The sequence below is a fragment of the Aethalodelphis obliquidens genome, unplaced genomic scaffold (assembly GCF_003676395.1).
Source record: "Aethalodelphis obliquidens isolate GAN/ISIS:26980383/991018 unplaced genomic scaffold, ASM367639v1 scaffold6, whole genome shotgun sequence".
In the NCBI taxonomy this organism is placed as follows: domain Eukaryota; kingdom Metazoa; phylum Chordata; class Mammalia; order Artiodactyla; family Delphinidae; genus Aethalodelphis; species Aethalodelphis obliquidens.
Window position 1 is genome coordinate 52375508 of NW_020837950.1, and position 14762 is coordinate 52390269.

The window sequence follows — 14762 nt, forward strand, 5'->3', positions numbered from 1 at the left end:
CCTCTTAACCTGTTATCACATGTGATCATCTGAATATCAAAGCAGCTGTGCTCCTGGTCAGAGACTTGCATAATTTTCTTATGCAATCCTGGGAACTTGTGGCCCTCACCTCTGCTTCCTAGCTGCTCAAGTTTCTTCCCTGGTGTCACAAAGGAAACATACAAGTCATCATCTACCCTAAATTCTCTCTTTTCCCCTCCAGCTTTTCCTCCAACAAAAATACCTTTTCTACTACTAGATGTAAAAACGATAATTGCAGACAAACACAGATGGAGTGTGCAGAGGTAGATCAACGTTGTTATCGACTGAAAAATAATGCACAACCTAAAAGTTGAGGATTATGTTTTATTTGCAACAAAACTGAGGACTTGAAGCCCAGGAATCAGCTTCTCAGATAGCTCTGAGAAACTTCTCTGAAGAGATAAGGGAGAATCCAAGATATACAGGAGTTTTTGCAACAAAGACCAGATAGTCGGAACATCAAAAGATTACTGTTAATTAAAAATCTCAAGTTAATGGATTTAGCCCTTTTCTATGTATGGGAAGATGCAAAAGTCTGGCCTCATTGAAATCATTCCTTTGCTATGCTCCTCAGGGTACACCTTTGGGGATAGCTGCAGTGGCTGATGGCTTGGTGGTAGGCATTCTGTTTTTATCCTGAGGTCCCTCAGGCACCTTCAGGGGATGGGTGTAATGTGATGGCTTGATGGCTGCAACATCCTTTGTTTAGTGATATGGCAGGCAACATTTTTTTCATTGACACTGTCTATTTCACTTTGGGTGTAATGAGCCAAATATTCTTCCTTATCCTTATCTGTGCCCTCTCCCTTGTCTGATTATAAATGAAGGACATTCTATCCAAGTCTTCAAATAAAAATAATTTTGGATGTACAAACCTATAGGAAAAAATAGTTTCTCCTTACATTTATTCAAAAACATTCATTCACTCATTAAACAAGCAATTCTCTTAGGGCTACTCTGGTTGACGTAGAAGTACATATTTTCAATGCTAGCTTTCTGTCTCCAAGGCAGGCACAATGTAGGAATTTAGCAGTTTAGTAAAGAAACAAGTATGATAAAATGTTAAAATTGCTATGATAATAGTTTGTGTAATATAAAATGAGGTCACAAAGAGAGGCGTGAATAATTTGATTTGAGTTAGAAAACAAAAGCTTCATAGAGAAAAGATATATGAGAAATTCAAATTTGATTATGTCAGTAGTGGCTATCTCTCCTATATAAGATTATTGAAAGCATCAGATTTTATAAAACAAACAGAATAATTTTGACAAGTTCAAAAAAGCAAAATATAATGGCTTAATTTTTTCCTCTACAGATGAGTGTACATGTACTTACACAAGTATATGTAACAGAATAGCCTCTGATTGAAGACAGAATATCTTCGGCATTCTGTTCTTATTCTTACCATGACATGGATTGGTCCTACCACGTCTATGCGGTAAATATAATCTAACCATAGTGTTTCTACTTCACCCAGAGGTATGGCTCTCTGTCCAACCTCCCTGTCCCTCACCTCACCTGAATCTAAACTTCATTATTTAAATTACAAACATTTAGAGAGAATGTGTATGTACTTATGTGTAGGTACTGTATTGTACACTGTGGTTGAGAAGGCAAAAGGTGTGTGTGTTGACAGACAAGGCTTGGTCTTTGCCCACAAGCAGTGTACATTAAAATATAAAGGACAAACTATTTTCTGAGTATTTTTTTTCACAAAGGAAACACTGGTATTTAGTTTTACAGACCATTTTTTAAGTCTTGTCTCAGCCAAAAGATATAACCATTCTCTGCTTGAAGAGACCAGTTGAAATTAGATAGAAGTAAACTAATAAAGCACATTAGAATGGCATGCCCTGGTAGAGAATACAGTCCTAGATTGTTGTTCACAGTGAGATACATGTGAATGCTGTCATGTAGGATAATAATCCTTTGAGTATTCCCATGTAAGAGGAAATAAAAACATATCTAGAAGGGATATCAAAAAATAAAATTTAGGTCATTAACCTCCACATGGAAGGAGAGCTTTTTGCTCTTTTGGTAGTTGCTTTTTGATTTCGTTGTTGTTGTTGTTTATTTGGATAAGAGGCCAGCCTTGCCTTGTGATGGCACATGGAGCAATTACCTAAATGCTATATAGCTACTTTATTTGCATTATTGTTACAGGTCTTCAGTGTAGGTCATTAAGGTCTAAGTATTACATCTTTTAATGAACGTCATCACCCTGGATTTTCACAAGTAAATAGAGCCATACTAAATATTATGAGACAAAACGGTTTAATAAAGGAGTTCGGACTTCTGCACATGTAGAAAGAGAGGGGGCTGTGCAGGTCAAGAGGCTGCTGCTGGAAGGTCAGAGAAACAGTCACAGAAACCATCAGCCTGGCCAGCCAAATGAAATGGCTTTTAAATGATCGCAGGGATAGTGCCACAATTTTCAATTATCTGGGTATGGTCCTACCTACTGTCCCAACTTGCAGTAGGGAAGCTGGAAATTGCAGAGAAAGCTGAGTGGCAGCCATGTTTGGCCATCAGTATCTCACAAGGGTATAATGACTTTTCTTCTGCTTTTTATGACAAATGTGAGGGCTATTCATTGGCAGATTCTAATCTGGAACCACTGAAGGAAGGGGGTTCTAAGGAATGTACATGACATGATGGTAATGCCAAGTTTACTACTAGCACAGGAAGGAGCTAGTATTTTAAACCAGACTTTATATTTGCTTTTCTAAGATACTGCTACTCAAAGTCTTTTTATGGTAATAAATAAATAATTTGATTATAATTTTGATTGTGCTAAATTCAGCCTAGTGTTTTATGATCTGACTAATTTGAAGTTTAAGGGATAATGAAGGATCTTAAACTTTCAGTTCCTAATACAATCTGATACACTGAAAACCACATACTGAAATCTGCTGTTATTTACCAAAAGTTGTTTTTCATTGGCTTGTCACATTTAAATAAATTTGAAGCATTTTTATTAGGTTGATAATATGGTGAAAAAATATTGTCTATCTATCACTCATTATGTTATACTAAGAATGTACTTGTTTTTCTGTAAAATCAAAATATACTGTCATTTCTAATCTCTAAATATTTTTCATGAGCTGATAAAGCCCTTATTTTTCAAGACAGATACAATCTATAAAATTCAATTGCCAGAGCTTATATGATATAGGTATGGTTTATGCATATACATGTATATGCATGAATGATCACACACACATATGCATGCACATGTACACACACATACGCACACGCACATGTCAGTGGAGTATACTTTTATCCAAATTGGTAACTAAACATACCAATAGAAATTCTATATTCACAGCAATCCAATGTTCTTATTAAACACCACTATTTTCTCTTTATGAGGTAAATCCAATATCTTGAACTTGTGAAAATGCTTTATTTTTAGTACTGCCAGTATTCCCAGAGGTACAGCACTGATGCTTTTCTTAAAATAATTCTGCCTTCTGGGCAAGAGGCTTTTTTAAGCATTAAATAGGACAAAATGTTTTGTAGCTGCTATCTGTTTTATTGTGTGTAGACCTATGTTAAGATATTTTTACAATTAAATGTCAAATCCAGGTTGACATTAGAAACACAGTAGTGCTTGATATTTGATGAGAAGCTGTCAACTTTCCTCTCCCTGTCAAGTTTCCAGCAGCTTCTTTATGACTAGGCTAAGCGAGTACTGGTAGGCAGAGTTCCATATACAAAGATCTCAGTACTATATGTGTATGTGTGCATGTGTGTGTGTTAGGAGTGAGTGTGCGACAATCTTTTTTGTTAGGAAATTGAATTTTATTCTTTTAATTATTAAGGTGATTTTAGGAACATTTCTTGCAGATGAATCAATCATTTAGAAATCCCATTCAGAGTTAGGCATGAAAAGGCAAGTAGAATTCATTCTAAGTGGTAATTTCCATGAAAAATTGAATCTTTGAACCTTAGGCTAAAGTTTTAAGGGAAGTTTTTATTCTGTTATTTGCTAGGCTGATAGTCTATCTTAATATACCTTAATTTTCATTTCATTTCATTTTTACTAAATATCACTGCTAGGCGAATGTGTGTGTCGGCGGTGTGTGTGTGTGTGTGTGTGTGTGTGTGTGTACAGGGGTGTAGCCAGAACACAGAAAGGAATTGGTAGTCAGGACGTTTGGCTCTGTTTTTCTTTCTTAAATAGGCACGTGTGCACACACACACACACACTCCTCATTCTAGGTGGTCATATATTTTTTAGGAGATTATGTAATACTTTGTATCTCAGAAAATGGGGGTAATTACCTAAATGATTGAAGCTCTTTACTCCACTCCTAATCAAAACAAAACTTTAAAAAAGGAGGATACAATATTGCATTATCCCCCAAGGAAGGCGAAGAGGGTAGATACTCTTTCCCTGATCTCTAAAAGCTGAAACACAAAGAAGTGGACCTCTGATATTAAACAAGTAACACAAGGGTAAATAGGAGATGATATAATTGACTCTTTGAGGCAGATCCAGCAGAAGTGTTGCTGGCATCAGGTGGTGGCAGCTGCTGTGTCAGACAGCAGTGTCGGTGCCCTGCAGTGCCAGCGCATACTGTGGCACAGGACACTGACTGCTCCTTGAATTATGTCCTTGGTTGCAGGTCTTAAAGCCTAGCATTCTATTCTATTTCCTAATTGTCTGGGGCCCTCCCAACACCATGAGCTAATCAATACATTTTGTAACAAAATTTTTCTTTTCTATCTAATTTAGTTATTTGTTTTGTGGCTTGAAATTAGAGAAACTTAACCCAAAAATAAATTGCAAAGTTATATTCATAGGTGCATGCTAATTTAAAATTGTTATATTATCCTGATAAATTGAAGCTTTAATCATCATGAAGTTTTCATACAGGTGGCCAGTATTACCTTTTCCCTTAAAGTTTCTTTTGTCTGATATTAATATAGCTACAACCATTTCTTTTGTATAGAATTTATATATAAATATACACATATGTATATACTCACATTTGGATATGTGTGTGTGTGTGTTCTTGGATTTCAACATTTTCATTTCTTATATTTTACATGTATTTCTTTTAAACATTGTAAAGGTGGATATATTTTTTTCATCTAGTCTGATTATCTTTTGCGGGAAGATTTATACTAATATTTAAACTGATTACTGATTATTTTTTGACCTATAGCCCTATTTTATATTTTGTATTGGTTTTGTTTTATTTTTCTATTCTTTCTTTTGAATATTAGAGTATTTTTAAATTTGTCTTTTATTTTGCCTTCTGAATAAAGAACTGCATTTAGATTGTTTAGCAAAGTTCTACTGTTAACAAACTCCTGTGAAAATCTTTTTGTATATGCCCACCCTTAACATTTTCAGAGCCCAGTGCAAGAGTACACCTGGATACTCCTAGCCCTGCCCACCTACATTTCTGACTTCTTGAGCTCCTGAGGACCTGAGTGTGGACTTGTCCACATAATTGTACTCTGTTCAAAATCCCACCTGTATCTTCCAACAGCCATCATTTTTCTTCAAACAGCCTGGTGTGCAACAAGAGTTACAGCAGAGATTTTGTCCAGCCTGTAGTAGATAAACCTGGGGAAATGTTCTGCACAAGCTTAAAAAAGTAAGTTGAAGCTATTGCAACACAGAATCCTGGGGTTCTAGATCCGTGGAGCATCACTTAGAAGGAAGCAGGGTGTGGGCTCTGATGACCATATCCCCATGGCCCTGTAGATTCGCAGACTTATTGGTCAAAGTGATACTAAAGCAGGGCCAGAAAGGAGAACTTACATTCAAGTCAGGAGGTCGGGGAAGGAGCCACAGCTGCCTGAGAGTAGCCTAAGAGTGGTCTATTTCTCCATGAAAAATATTTTTACTGGATATCAACTCCTGGCTTGACAATTTCTCTCAGCCCAGAGGTTTATGTTACTCAGACTTCTACCACCATCATCACAGTGGAGAAATAATTCTCCTCTCATACTGTTTTATGTTCTTAAATTCTCTTTTTGTTCCAGCAATTTTTTCAGTCCTTTTAAATTGAAGTATAATTTCTGTTCAATATTATATAATTTACAACATACAATATAGTGATTCACAATATTTAAAGGTTATACTCCATTTATGGTTATAAAATATTGGCTATATTCCCCATGTTGTACTAGATATCCTTGTAGCTTATTTTATGCCTAAGAGTTTGTACCTCTCACTCCCCTACCCCTATATTGTTCTCTCCTTAGCCCCCTCCCCACTGTTAACCACTTGTTTGTTCTCTATATCTGTGAGTCTGGTTCTTTTTCATTATATTCACTAGTTTGTTGCATTTTTTAGATTCGACACATAAATATCAACAGCATTTGTCTTTCTTTCTCTGTCTGACTTATTTTACTTAGCATAATGCCCTCCAAGTCCATCCATACTGTTGCAAATGGTAAAATTTCATTTTTCATGGCTGAGTAGTATTCCATTGTGTGTGTGTGTGTGTGTGTGTGTGTGTGTGTGTGTGTAGATACCACTTCTTTATCCATTCATCTGTTGATGGACACTTAGGTTGCTTCCATATCTTGGCTATTGTAAATAATGCTGCTATGAATATTAGGGTGAATGTATCTTTTTTAATTAATGTTTTTGTGTGTTTCAGATATATACCCAGGAGTGGAATTGCTGGGTCATATGGTAATAGTTCTATTTTTAATTTTTTGAGAAAGTTCCATACTGACTTCCAGAGTGGGTGCACCAATTTACATTGCCACCAATAGTGTACAAGGGTACCTTTTCCTCCACATTCTTGCCAACATTTGTTATTTGTGTTCTTTTTGATGATTGCCATTCTGACAGGTGTAACGTAATATCACATTGTGGTTTTGATTTGCATTTCTCCGATGACTAAAAATGTTGAACATCTTTTCATATATGCCTGTTGACCATCTGCATTTTCTCTTTGGAAAAATGTCTATTCAGTTCTTCTACCCATTTTTTAAGTCAGGTTGTTTGTTTTTTTGATATTGAGTTTTATGAGTTATCTATATATATGTTGGATATTAATCCCTTATTGGTTATATCATTTGCAAATATTTTCTTCCATTCAATAGGTAGTCTTTTCATTTTGTCAGTGGTTTCCTTTACTGTGCAAAAGCTTTTAAGTTCAGTTAGGTCCCACTTGTTTATGTTTGGTTTTATTTCATTTACTTTAGGAGATGCATCCAAAAAATATTGCTGAGATTTATGTCAAAGAGTGTTCTGCCTATGTTTTCCTCTAGGAGTTTTTATAGCATCTGGTCTTACATTTAGGTCTTCAATCCATTGTGAGTTTATTTTTGTATATGGTTTAGTGAATGTTCTAATTTTATTCTTTTACATGTAGCTGACCAGTTTTCCCAGCACCACTTATTGAAGAAACAATTCCATTTACCATCACATGAAAAAGGATAAAATATCTAAAATAAACCTACCTAAGGAGGCAAAAGACCTGTAGTCAGAAAATTATGAGACTGATGAAAGAAATTGAAGACAACACAAACAGATGGAAAGAGATATTGTGTTCTTGGGTTGGAAGAATCAACACTGTGAAAATGACCATATTACCAAAGGCAATCTGCAGATTCAATGCAATCCCTATCAAAATACCAATGGCATTTTTCACAGAACTAGAACAAATAATTTTAAATTTGTATGGAAACACAAAAACCCTGAATAGCCAAAACAATCTTGAGAAAGAAGAAAGGAGCTAGAGGAATCAAGCTCCCTGACTTCAGACTATACTACAAAACTACAGTATTCACAACAGTATGGTACTGGCACAAAAACAGACACATAGATCAACAGAAGGGGATAGAGAAACCAGAAATAAACCCATACATTTATGGTCAATTAATCTATGACAAAGGAGGCAAGAATATACAATGGAGAAAACATGGTCTGTTCTAGAAATGTTTAAGACCATCTCTCTGCACTTAGTTTTCTGAAGTGACACTATGATATTATTAGGTGTGTGTGTTCAGTGTTTCTGAGATTTACTAGGCTTGTTGGATGTAAAGATTGGTGTTGTTTGACAGTTCTGGAAACTTTCTAGCTATTACCTTCTATATGACCTCTGCTTCTTCCCTTGCTTCTCTTCCTAGAACTCCAGCTAAACACATATTAGACATTCTCATCCTAATCTTTATTTTCCCTGTTCCCTGTGCTATTTTATCTTATTTTTTTCTGACATCACCTCCAGCTTCAAATGTTTCTAATTTGTTGTTTATTTCATTAAGTTTTAAATTTTCCTCATTATATATATTTTTTCTTGAACTTCTATTCTCTATCCAAGTCAGTTACATCACATTTTATAGTTTCCTGTTCCCTGAAAATATCATCAAGCTTGTGTTATTCTTTTAACACACTAATCCTAGTTTTGAAATCTCTGGTGTTATGTTTAGTACAAGAAATCTGTTAACACTAGTATATGAAAGTCCTTTTCTGTCAGCTATCATATGTTCATGATACTTTGCTTCTTTGTGTACTTATTATTTGATTTATTGTGAAATGCTTATTTCTTTGTAAAATTATTTTTGGCAATGATTTTAATATCTGGAAAACTGAATGAAAGAAGTTTTGGGGTTTTTTTGTTTGTTTTTTGCTAAATAATTTAACCAATTTAACATCTCCAATTCTTAGAATGTGCATTTTGTTGGACCAGAGATAAGAGAGTTACCAGGAGTAGATCCTGCTGGTTTTATTGCTTTATTTAAGCATTTGCCTTGGTAAAGACACTATCTGTTTGTTCCTAGGAATGCTGCTCAGTATTTTTAAGGATTCTTTCATAGGTCCTTTAATATATTTCCTTTACCTACCCATCCATAGATATCTCATAAACCCTTTAATTTTTCCCTCTACATATTCATTCATTGTGATTTCACCCTACAATGTGACTTCATTTATCATCCATACAATGGTTACTTTCCAAAGTGTATCTATTTCCATCTGAGCTCTTTCTCCCCATCTCAAGTGCAGTATATTTTGGTGGTGTTGATACCCTATATTTTGATATTCTTCTTGTTTCAAGAGCAACTCAGTTTGAAAATACCTTAAAACTCAATTAATTTTAGTCCAAAAACTCATTTCTCCTTTCTCAGAAATGTCTCAGAAAACAGCAGCACCAGCTGCTGATTTACCCACGCCAGTGAGTTGAAGGGTCATAAATCCTTAACACGCTTTTTCTCTCATAGTCCATATCTAGCACCAAATTCTACTGACACTATGCTATTCATAGCTTTGGAATGTGTATTCTTCATTCTTATTATTACTTTTGTATAGATTACAATAATTCCTTTTGCATAGGTTTATGAAACATCCTTCAAATTGATTATTTCATTCTCTCCAATTCATTCTCCACACCACTACCAATATTTTACTTAAATAAAAACATGATCATGTGATTATCCTGGTAAAACATCTCAATGAACATTTATGAATCTTAAATATACATTTCTTAGTATGATATTCAAGATCTCTGTTTCTTCCCTCACTTGTGCTCTATATTCTAACAATGTTGTCATCATGTCCTCTCTCAATTTTGAGCCTTTCCAGGTGCTCTTCTCTGTCTGGAAAATGTATATTCCACTGTTTAAATTGTCTAATTTCTACTTTCCTACAGTTCTCATCACAGTCATCAGTTCTTTGATGTTCTTTCTTAACCAGTTAGACTAGATTAGTTTCCCATAGCATGAATAACCCACCCAATTAGATTGCTTAACAGAGAGTATTATACCCACTTGGTAACTAGTCTCCTTCAGTGAGAGGAGGGACTGCATTTTCCTTACTGTTAGCTGCATGCCTGAATGTGGTATTGGTTACAGTAGGCACTTAGTTAATACTTGCTGCATTGAAAGTAGAATTACCCTTTTATCAGTATAATCAATAAAATATATGATTTTAAGTGCAATTTTTAACAAGTCATCATACTATATGCTGGGAATTTAAAGCATATAAAAAAGCATAAGATTTCTGTACTCAAGTAGTTATGATTTAATTGGCCATAAATGATCTAAATCCATTATGAATGTAAGCTGATCAAGATAATGAACAATAAGCTGTTTACTATTGTCTAATAATTGCTAAAGGTGATAATTGGAGCATTTATCCTAATAATTCCTTGAAATTCTATCACACTTCTCTTCTGCTAAACCCTAATGAAGCCCAATTTCTTGCCTGTAAACAATACCATTTCCATGATAAATGAGAACAGGCTTATCCAATTAGAAAAATAAGCAAGCGTTTTACGAATGGAAATGTTCCATTCCACAAAGGTTTTCAGTTTCCACGATCCTCTCACAGTTTAGTGAGGGAGAAAGTGATCAAAATATATAAGTTAAAACAGCATAGTAATTGCAATGATGGCCATAATTGAAATGTAACAGTATGGGTCAGGACTAGCTTGAATAGCTATGAAGCTTTGATATATTTGATGTTATAATAATTTATTGCATCTGATGAATAACATAAAAATCTAATTATTCTAATAATGGTATTGAAATTTAGATTTTTTTCTGATATCTATAAGCATATAAAACTTCTAATCTCTCTATTATATGTCTTTCAATTGATAAAACATAACTTTCAAAAATGATAGTAAAAGTGGAGAATTTAAGTCAATTATTTGTGAATAGTTGTCTCATAAATCTTTATTTGTAGATTAATTTCAGCAAAATCTTATGTAATAGTCAGGATTTGTTCATTTGTTCTTTTCTTCCAATATTTAAAAATAATGTATTGGGGAAAAAACAGATATTAAATAATGAGGAAAGCTTACTAACTTTAAGAATTTAAGGCCTTTGTCATAATCACCAAGAAGATTAACTCTGTCGTGTAGAAACTAAAATATTTTGTAAAATAAAACTAGATATTTTGTAATACCAATGTAAATATAGTAAAATAAGTTTCTAATTTGATAAAAGTATTTCTTAAGCAAAATACATGGGAATAACTAAAAAGACAAGATTTGTTTTCCTCCTTACGTTTTATTGTTTTAAATTAGAACAATTGGATCAAATTATTTGAGTCAATACTGAAGTTGCTTCTTATTTAAAACATTCCCTAAATACATGCCAACTCTCTTTCTTTTTAGAATAATTTAGAAGAAAACATTATTTGACAACAAATGTCAATATTAAAAAAAAAAGCCATGGTGGTGTCATTCTCCAAGAATGCCCTAAGGTAAGGGAAAGGCAAATGATTTTCTTTTTAACAACCTTGAACGCAGATGGGAATAAACAGCATTTCCCCGGGAAGCAAAATCAGTCTCTGAGAACTTCACAAGATAGGAGTTGCTGGCGAGCAGCGCTGCACATTAAAAAGTTGCAGAATTAGTTGGAGGTCATTGTGATAGCCCTGCCCCAGTGGACAACGATTGGCAGTCCACTATAGATTTCCCTGCTAGACCCTATTCCTGTTTGACACTTTCATTTAACCCAGTCACATTTTCTCCTCTCCAAGGTTTAAAACAGGGATCAAGTATTTTTCTTTAATAATGTCACATTCCCAGAGTGACTCCAGTGAGGGGACTATTGAAGGGCATAGTTACTAAGGACCATCACGTAGGAAGATAATAAGTGATGCAGTAAAGAGATGCTCCCACCAGGGCCTTGAAGATTAATTCAAACAGCTGTCACAGAATTTCATACAAAGTATGAAGTAGATACCTGTGACTCCATTTCTAATTTACAAATATTCTCAGGTTTTCCACTATTCTCACACAATCATACATTAAACTTTAGGTCTGCCTATATTTTGGTAAATTATACTTGTTTTTTTGTATTTTTTTAAATGGCTTCCATGTGATCTATCACATTGAACTGTCTTCATTATGACATATTTTAACGGGCTAGTTGTCTTCTCCAGGCCACACCAAGCACATCATTTGCACGGGAATTTCAACAAGTGTAACTTCTAGAGTTATCGATTCCTTTGAGTTTGCCCTCCTCTCTCTAGTGTGTAGTCTCACAAACTCTCCCAAGTTGTTTCCAGCTCTTCTTCCCCTACCATCTCCACTCGGCTACAGGTCAGCATGTTATCCCCTTGAACCAGGGTTTGTGCCATTTCCACCCCTACCCTTTCACCCAGCTCACTGATTCCTCTACACTCAGCAGGGGAACTCTGGCTATCCCACTGCCCTTGGCATTGCCCCTCCTGACCACACTAATGCTGGGGACTCACAGGGTGACAGCAAGTGATGCTGAACACTGAATTCATTCTTTTCCACAGATACTCAAGGCTCTGTGGGAATCAGGATGTATGCTTTTGTACCTGAGCCTCTCGCCACAGCACTGCCACTGGAGACCTTATAGAAGCCAAGGCACACTGCACCACTGTATTTGTCTTTCCAAGGTCATCTGACTCTTTACTCTTCTAGACAACTTCTGGGTATTGCACTGTGGCTGATTCTCAAGATTAGATGCCACATGACTACAACATGCCACTGGGCATGTTATGTATCATTGTATCCTCTCTGGTTACCACCACCAGGCCTGGAATATACTAAGCACACAATAAATCTTAAGGAATGGAGCTGAATTTATTTTGGTTGCTAAGACTCACTTTTCTTCTAAGATGGGGAAATGATTCCCCAATCTTTATTGCATATTCTTTTATAGAAGTTTAGGCCTAAAGAGGTAAGTAAGTGTTATCACCAAATTTGGAGCAAGTTCAAGTAACAGCAATGCTGTTTTATCTGAAGTGACTGTTCCATGTGATACTCATGAACTGTCACTAGTTACCTAGGAAAAAAAAAAAAGGTACACTAAAGCCTTCCCATGCTGACTTTTATCTTGTCATCTTTTGGACTTGTTTCTCCCTCCCTTCTCCCCAATCACATGATTTTATCAGACATACTGCATAAATTTGAACCTCAACTATCCATAAAATTTGTGTTGTTTTATTTTATTCTAATACTTATATATGTGATAGAGTGTGGTATAAGCTATTTTTAAATGGGAGAAATCACATTCAAAATAATTCATTTTTGTTAACACACAGTAATATTAAAAATCCAGCCTCCAAAATGCAGTGAAATGAGACATTTAAGTAGTGTTAATGAATTCCAGAGTCTCTTGTATGTTTTACTATGAGTTAGTATTATTGGCATGGATAATTAATTTGATTAAAAATATCAGGAGTTATTTTTTCTTCTTGATGTGGATTTCAATAAAGCATACTTTCTTTTCTCTCTTTTTTAAAAACTTGTCATTAGCTCTGTTTAGTCCTAGTCATGATAACTGAATGGAAAGACAGAAACTTCAATTCAGAAGAAAATCTCAGATCTTCTGTTTTCTCAGAATCTAATGAATACCTGGTGCCTTTGAAATGCATTATATTTGAATTTGTTGGAAAGCAGGGATGGAGAGAAAAAAATTAGTAACCAAGAGGCAAAGTAAAGGAAAAAAAGATCGGTGCGTTATAGCTAGAGATATATTACTTTCTTTCTTTTTTTTTTTTTTTTGTTGTCGTACGCGGGCCTCTCACTGTTGTGCCCTCTGCCGTTGCGGAGCACAGGCTCCGGACGCGCAGGCTCAGCGGCCATGGCTCACGGGCCTAGCCGCTCCGCCGCATGTGGGATCCAACCACTGCGCCACCAGGGAAGCCCAAGATATATTACTTTCAAATATCTTTTCATCATTTGATGATAATGTAAATGCATGTAGTATTTGCTAATTCTGCTTGTTGGCACTTTCATGATTATGGATTTTATTTTTTCCCTACAAGTTATAAATTTGGTTACAGTTTTGACTCTGCTATATACAAGTTAAAGATAACATTTAAAAATTTTCTATAGGTCTTTAAAGATATAAAGAGCTAAACAAAAAAATCTGTCTTATAAATATGCATTTTTTCTTCTAATATATATTTTAATTAGTAGTATGAATAGATATATGATTTAGAGAGAATAGATTTCACCCATTTTCATCAAGCCTCTATAGTAGATTTCAATTCCAACTTGGAATGTGGTGCAATATATAAAAAATTCCAACAGCAGTTCTGTAGTTAAAGGCATTACATAGGTTCTGAGTTTATGGCTGCTGGGGTTAAGCTACTTTCTGATTAGAGTTTAAAGGTATCTGGTGGTTGGTTGCTAGAATTTCACTGAATAAATGGCCCAGCTGCCCAAATGACAAGACGACTGAACCTATGGAATCCTAGAATTGTGTTTCAAAAAACAAAACTTTAAAATCTTAAAATGTGACACATATTTACTGTTATGAGTAATGGTTGTGCATTACATTATTAGAAAGAATTTAAGAGAACTGAACATCTAAAGTATTACTAGGATATGAGAAGTATGGAATACATGCTAATAGAAATGATGAGTTTGGCTAGTTGCATAACTAATATTTGCACACACTTTTGCAAGCTTTTTGATGAATCTGCTGTTCTTTTGGGACAATCACCCTCTATTGGGTTTGACAGGTTCTTTCACTGACTAACCAAGATAGACATCCACGCAATCCCTACAGAATGATATGAATTGTTTGTCAATTGTTAGCCAATGAGAGAGGCCAACTGCAAATGCTTAGTTCACTGTCTCCCCCATTTGAATAGATTTTCTTTTCTTCTGAGAGAAAACAAAATTGCTTGCCTTAAGTTAGAACAGCACATATTGGGAAAAAAGGGCAAGGATCAACTAATGCCATCCTTTCAAATATTTTATACTATTACTTCTGCTTGAATTTTAATGGTAGTAATGATAAATCTGAATCTACTATAATGCAGTAACATGGAA

At 35.0% G+C, this 14762-nt stretch overlaps 1 long non-coding RNA gene across 1 annotated transcript; it reads left to right on the forward strand.

Moving 5' to 3' along the window:
* The first annotated feature begins 1342 nt into the window (after window positions 1-1342).
* Window positions 1343-12748, forward strand: LOC113618716 (uncharacterized). Its single transcript, XR_003432092.1, has 5 exons — window positions 1343-1500; window positions 5387-5633; window positions 6648-6682; window positions 11115-11203; window positions 12251-12748. It is a non-coding gene; the product is annotated as an uncharacterized LOC113618716 (long non-coding RNA).
* The last annotated feature ends 2014 nt before the right edge of the window (window positions 12749-14762 follow it).